Consider the following 7382-nt stretch of genomic DNA (forward strand, 5'->3'; position numbering starts at 1 on the left):
GTCTAAAAATTTGAAAAAAGGCCAATATTTTTAATATCTTGTTTTAGTGAATTATTGCAATTTAACGCCTGTCTTACTAAGTATTTTGTACACCCGTAATGATAAATTAATTCAATTTTACTACATGTTGTTCAAAGGGGAATTATTATCCAAGAATAAATGCACAAGTAAAACTTGTTGTCTTTCAAGAACAAACGACGTTCTTGCTAGGTGGTAGCTTTAAATCCACCGCGGTCCATTAGTACATGTCGGACCCGCGTGTCGCCACTGTCAGTGATCGCAGACCGAGCGCCACCTCAAGGCAGGTCTCGAAATACGGACTAGCACTCGCCCCAGTTGTACGGACGACTTTGCTAGCGACTACATGGACGAAGACTCGCTCATTTGCAGAGCAGCTAGTTAGCATAGCCTTCAGCTAAGTCAATGGCTACGACCTAGCAAGGCGCCATTTGCATTACATTGCATTTATCTAGAGAGAGTCTCACTTGTATCATCAAGAACGCTGTATACAAATGATGGATTAAAGTTAAGTATTCCAGCAGCTACGTACTTTTCTTTATAGCATTCATTACATATCCTGTTTCAGACCTAACGCCCGCCTGCGGGAGTTAGCGCATGCATCTTGGCCGCCTCTTTCTATTAGTGTACGTAGTGTTGGCAAGTCTGCCGACACTACACATACTTTGGCGACGAGGCTTAAAAGAGGAATTAGCGTTCGTATTGCCCTAATTTACTTGTCATGGCTTCGCCACAATCTCCAGATGTACTGTCCGAATTTTATCGCTTGCAGAATCAGCAGACGCAGGCGTTATTGGATGCCCTTGGACAGCTCGTCCAGGGTCAATGTGCAATGCAAAGCGATGCGGCAGCCGCCGCTTCACCGCTACCGCAGCCGCAACATGCAGTTGCACCCCCTTTTCCACCGTATGATGCGGCGATGGAAACATGGATGGAGTGGTCACGCCAATTTGGATTTCATCTCGCCGCCTACAGAATTCAAGGTAACGAGCGGCAGCTTCACTCATTGTCGTGTGTAGGGGTGCAAACGTACCGTGTAATAGTGAAATTATTTCCCCGACGCGACGTAGCAACTCTGTCCTACGAAGAAATTTTGTCTGCATTAGATGCATATTTCAAGGAATCAGTCAATGTAGTTGCAAAACGGTATACGTTCTTTCGTACAAAACGTACGGCCGGTCAATCTAATCGGGAGTGGGTTGCAACTTTGCAAGGCCTTACTAGGGATTGTGCTATTCAGTGTGAATGTGGACTCCCTTATTCAGATACTATGGTCCGTGATGCAATTGCGTAGAACGTTTCTGATGTTCGTATACGGGAGCAAATTTTGAAACTCGTCAATCCCTCCCTTCAACAAGTGATAGACATATTGGATAGGCAAGACACACTTGAAACTTCCTGGCACATTAGAACTGTGTGCCCGACCGAGACTCGAACTCGGGACCTTTGCCTTTCGCGGGCAAGTGCTCTACCAACTGAGCTACCGAAGCACGACTCACGCCCGGTACTCACAGCTTTACTTCTGCCAGTACCTCGTCTCCTACCTTCCAAACTTTACAGAAGCTCTCCTGCAAACCTTGCAGAACTAGCACTCCTGAAAGAAAGGATATTGCGGAGACATGGCTTAGCCACAGCCTGGGGATTGTTTCCAGAATGAGATTTTCACTCTGCAGCGGAGTGTGCGCTGATATGAAACTTCCTGGCAGATTAAAACTGTGTGCCCGACCGAGACTCGAACTCGGGACCTTTGCCTTTCGCGGGCAAGTGCTCTACCAACTGATACCAACTGAGCTACCGAAGCACGACTCACGCCCGGTACTCACAGCTTTACTTCTGCCAGTACCTCGTCTCCTACCTTCCAAACTTTACAGAAGCTCTCCTGCGAACCTTGCAGAACTAGCACTCCTGAAAGAAAGGATATTGCGGAGACATGGCTTAGCCACAGCCTGGGGGATGTTTCCAGAATGAGATTTTCACTCTGCAGCGGAGTGTGCGCTGATATGAAACTTCCTGGCAGATTAAAACTGTGTGCCCGACCGAGACTCGAACTCGGGACCTTTGCCTTTCGCGGGCAAGTGCTCTACCAACTGAGCTACCGAAGCACGACTCACGCCCGGTACTCACAGCTTTACTTCTGCCAGTACCTCGTCTCCTACCTTCCAAACTTTACAGAAGCTCTCCTGCGAACCTTGCAGAACTAGCACTCCTGAAAGAAAGGATATTGCGGAGACATGGCTTAGCCACAGCCTGGGGGATGTTTCCAGAATGAGATTTTCACTCTGCAGCGGAGTGTGCGCTGATATGAAACTTCCTGGCAGATTTAAACTGTGTGCCCGACCGAGACTCGAACTCGGGACCTTTGCCTTTCGCGGGCAAGTGCTCTACCAACTGAGCTACCGAAGCACGACTCACGCCCGGTACTCACAGCTTTACTTCTGCCAGTACCTCGTCTCCTACCTTCCAAACTTTACAGAAGCTCTCCTGCGAACCTTGCAGAACTAGCACTCCTGAAAGAAAGGATATTGCAGAGACATGGCTTAGCCACAGCCTGGGGGATGTTTCCAGAATGAGATTTTCACTCTGCAGCGGTGTGTGCGCTGATATGAAACTTCCTGGCAGATTAAAACTGTGTGCCCGACCGAGACTCGAACTCGGGACCTTTGCCTTTCGCGGGCAAGTGCTCTACCAACTGAGCTACCGAAGCACGACTCACGCCCGGTACTCACAGCTTTACTTCTGCCAGTACCAAGGTTCGCAGGAGAGCTTCTGTAAAGTTTGGAAGGTAGGAGACGAGGTACTGGCAGAAGTATGGCTGTGAGTACCGGGCGTGAGTCGTGCTTCGGTAGCTGAGTTGGTAGAGCACTTGCCGGCGAAAGGCAAAGGTCCCGAGTTCGAGTCTCGGTCGGGTTCTTAAAAAAAAAAAAAAAAAAAAAAAAAAAAAAAAAAAAAAAAAAAAAAAAAAAAAAAAAAAAAAAAAAAGGGTTGGTAGACCACTTGCCCGCGAAAGCAAAGGTCCCGAGTTCGAGTCTCGGCCGGGCACACAGTTTTAATCTGCCAGGAAGTTTCATATCAGCGCACACTCCGCTGCAGAGGGAAAATCTCATTCTGGAAACATGCTCCAGGCTAAGCCATGTCTCCGCAATATCCTTTCTTTCAGGATTGCTAGTTCTGCAAGGTTCGCAGGAGAGCTTCTGTAAAGTTTGGAAGGTAGGAGACGAGGTACTGGCAGAAGTAAAGCTGTGAGTACCGGGCGTGAGTCGTGCTTCGGTAGCTCAGTTGGTAGAGCACTTGCCCGCGAAAGGCAAAGGTCCCGAGTTCGAGTCTCGGTCGGGCACACAGTTTTAATCTGCCAGGAAGTTTCATATCAGCGCACACTCCGCTGCAGAGTGAAAATCTCATTTTGGAAACATCCCCCAGGCTGTGGCTAAGCCATGTCTCCGCAATATCCTTTCTTTCAGGAGTGCTAGTTCTGCAAGGTTCGCAGGAGAGCTTCTGTAAAGTTTGGAAGGTAGGAGACGAGGTACTGGCAGAAGTAAAGCTGTGAGTACCGGGCGTGAGTCGTGCTTCGGTAGCTCAGTTGGTAGAGCACTTGCCCGCGAAAGGCAAAGGTCCCGAGTTCGAGTCTCGGTCGGGCACACAGTTTTAATCTGCCAGGAAGTTTCATATCAGCGCACACTCCGCTGCAGAGTGAAAATCTCATTCTGGAAACATCCCCCAGGCTGTGGCTAAGCCATGTCTCCGCAATATCCTTTCTTTCAGGAGTGCTAGTTCTGCAAGGTTCGCAGGAGAGCTTCTGTAAAGTTTGGAAGGTAGGAGACGAGGTACTGGCAGAAGTAAAGCTGTGAGTACCGGGCGTGAGTCGTGCTTCGGTAGCTCAGTTGGTAGAGCACTTGCCCGCGAAAGGCAAAGGTCCCGAGTTCGAGTCTCGGTCGGGCACACAGTTTTAATCTGCCAGGAAGTTTCATATCAGCGCACACTCCGCTGCAGAGTGAAAATCTCATTCTGGAAACATCCCCCAGGCTGTGGCTAAGCCATGTCTCCGCAATATCCTTTCTTTCAGGAGTGCTAGTTCTGCAAGGTTCGCAGGAGAGCTTCTGTAAAGTTTGGAAGGTAGGAGACGAGGTACTGGCAGATGTAAAGCTGTGAGTACCGGGCGTGAGTCGTGCTTCGGTAGCTCAGTTGGTAGAGCACTTGCCCGCGAAAGGCAAAGGTCCCGAGTTCGAGTCTCGGTCGGGCACACGGTTTTAATCTGCCAGGAAGTTTCATATCAGCGCACACTCCGCTGCAGAGTGAAAATCTCATTCTGGAAACATTCCCCAGGCTGTGGCTAAGCCATGTCTCCGCAATATCCTTTCTTTCAGGAGTGCTAGTTCTGCAAGGTTCGCAGGAGAGCTTCTGTAATGTTTGGAAGGTAGGAGACGAGGTACTGGCAGAAGTAAAGCTGTGAGTACCGGGCGTGAGTCGTGCTTCGGTAGCTCAGTTGGTAGAGCACTTGCCCGCGAAAGGCAAAGGTCCCGAGTTCGAGTCTCGGTCGGGCACACAGTTTTAATCTGCCAGGAAGTTTCATATCAGCGCACACTCCGCTGCAGAGTGAAAATCTCATTCTGGAAACATCCCCCAGGCTGTGGCTAAGCCATGTCTCCGCAATATCCTTTCTTTCAGGAGTGCTAGTTCTGCAAGGTTCGCAGGAGAGCTTCTGTAAAGTTTGGAAGGTAGGAGACGAGGTACTGGCAGAAGTAAAGCTGTGAGTACCGGGCGTGAGTCGTGCTTCGGTAGCTCAGTTGGTAGAGCACTTGCCCGCCAAAGGCAAAGGTCCCGAGTTCGAGTCTCGGTCGGGCACACAGTTTTAATCTGCCAGGAAGTTTCATATCAGCGCACACTCCGCTGCAGAGTGAAAATCTCATTCTGGAAACATCCCCCAGGCTGTGGCTAAGCCATGTCTCCGCAATATCCTTTCTTTCAGGAGTGCTAGTTCTGCAAGGTTCGCAGGAGAGCTTCTGTAAAGTTTGGAAGGTAGGAGACGAGGTACTGGCAGAAGTAAAGCTGTGAGTACCAGGCGTGAGTCGTGCTTCGGTAGCTCAGTTGGTAGAGCACTTGCCCGCGAAAGGCAAAGGTCCCGAGTTCGAGTCTCGGTCGGGCACACAGTTTTAATCTGCCAGGAAGTTTCATATCAGCGCACACTCCGCTGCAGAGTGAAAATCTCATTCTGAAGACACACTTGACTCTGCTCAGGAATCATTTGCCACTTCGCCAGCCATGTGTCACATTAACCGGCCCGCCGGGCGCGCTGCACGGAACGATAAACAGCTCTCGCGCACGTCCGCGCAGCTGCCGCTACGCTCTAAACCAGATGTGCCGCGCAAGCATGCAAATGCAGTGAAATCATGTCTTTGGTGTGCTACTAGACATTCGCGTGACAATTGCCCGTCACGCCAAGCTATTTGCATTTTCTGTAATAAAAAAGGACATGTTCAAAGTGTTTGCCAGAAAAAGCTCAGATCGGACACTAAAAACCATTCCAGGCCCTTTGCTTCACGCCGGAATCGGACCAAGAGTACTCAGGCTCGTGAACCTTCACCCATGGACATTCATGTAGTTAATTCCACTCCGCCCAGTGCCACTCTTTCTAACAGTGACTGTGTTCGTCCCACAAAAAGTGTGCGTCGACGTCTCCGGATATCACGTCAATTAGCAAGTGAGTCAGTACCAGTGTCTGTTCACGTTGCACGAGACAGTCGCTTTTGTCGTCAGCAGGACAATAAACTTTTTGTAGACTTGGACATTAATGGCAACGTGATCCCATTCCAGCTCGATACAGGAGCTGCAGTTTAATTGCTCAATAAAGGCACGTACAAACAACTGGGCACTCCTCCGTTGCGTGCCGCAAATGTTCAGCTAACTACATATTCAGGTCACACGATCCCTGTGTTAGGACAGTGTAGCTTTCTTGCGACATACAAGGGACAAACAAAACTTGTGTTTTTTTACGTCCTTCGCTCTTCTTCTGCAGTGAACGTGTTTGGTTTAGATTTATTTCGGTTGTTTAACTTGTCAATAGTCTATCAGGTCCTATCAGTGAACCAGACTGTGCCTTCCGCCAGTGTTTCTCGTCTATGTGAAGAATTTGCAGACGTTTTTGCACCGGGCCTTGGTTGCGCTAAGAACTATAAAGCACATTTGGAACTGAAAGTAAACGCGCAACCGAAATTTTTCAGAGCGCGCAATGTTCCCCACGCATTGCGTGATGAGGTCGCAAGAACATTACACGATTTAGAATCACAAGGTGTGATTGAACGTGTGCAAGCTTCTCTCTGGGCATCACCCTTAGTGATTATGCCAAAACCTCCGGAAAACTGCGACTTTGTGTGGACTTCAAGGCCACAGTGAAGCCACAACTAGTGATTGCCACTTTTCCTTTACCCCGCCCGGAAGATCTTTTTGACAAACTGTGCCTGGGTACATATTTTTCTAAGTTGGACCTGGCCGATTCGTACTTGCAAATGCCGGTGGACGAAGAATCCCAGCGCGTCTTGGTGGTTAACACGCATCTTGGTTTGTACCGATTCAAAAGACTGCCATTCAGGTGTGCATCCGCCCCTGCATTGTTTCAGCAATACTTACAAACTGTTTGTGCGTCGGTTCCTACTGCAGCGAACTATCTGGACGATATTGTGATCTCCGGAAAGACAGCAGATGAACATTTAGCAAATCTTCGAACATTATTTCAGGTTTTGCAACAAAATGGTCTTCGGTTGCGGAAGGACAAATGTGTGGTTTTTGCTCGTGACTTGCCATATCTGGGACATGTAATCAATGCCTAAGGCATACATCCCAGTCCAGAGCACCTCCGTGCCATACAAGACTTGCCTTCGCTGCAGAATTTGAAGCAGCTACAGAGTGTGTTGGGAAAAATTAACTATTATCATAACTTTCTCCCGCATGCCTCTTCCATTTCAGCTCCGCTTCATCGCTTACGCCGTAAAGGTGATCCGTTCGTCTGGACGACGGAATGCGAACGCGCTTTTCGCCAGTTGAAATCGGAGTTGCTTTCAAATACTTGCCTTACGCCATTCGATCCCCAGAAACCCCTTTTGTAATGGTAGATGCATCGGATTTCGGGATCGGTGCTGTGCTTGCGCACAAAGATGGATCGCATGATCGCCCTATTGCCTTTGCGTCAAAATTGCTCTCGTCTGCGAAAAAGAAATAATTCACAAATCGAGAAAGAAGCTTTGGCTCTCGTGTTTGGTGTTACTAAGTTCCATGATTTTTTGTATGGTCGTCACTTTACCATCATCACAGACCACAAACCTTTGACCTCACTTTTTCATCCGAAAAAGCCTGTACCTCCACGTACAGCGCAG

At 48.9% G+C, this 7382-nt stretch overlaps 1 non-coding gene across 1 annotated transcript; it reads left to right on the forward strand.

Moving 5' to 3' along the window:
• Positions 1–4783: 4783 nt before the first annotated feature.
• Positions 4784–4858, forward strand: Trnaw-cca (transfer RNA tryptophan (anticodon CCA)). The gene has a single exon. It is a non-coding gene; the product is annotated as a tRNA-Trp (tRNA).
• Positions 4859–7382: the final 2524 nt, after the last annotated feature.

The sequence above is a fragment of the Schistocerca serialis genome, chromosome 5 (assembly GCF_023864345.2).
Source record: "Schistocerca serialis cubense isolate TAMUIC-IGC-003099 chromosome 5, iqSchSeri2.2, whole genome shotgun sequence".
Taxonomy (NCBI): Eukaryota; Metazoa; Arthropoda; class Insecta; order Orthoptera; family Acrididae; genus Schistocerca; species Schistocerca serialis.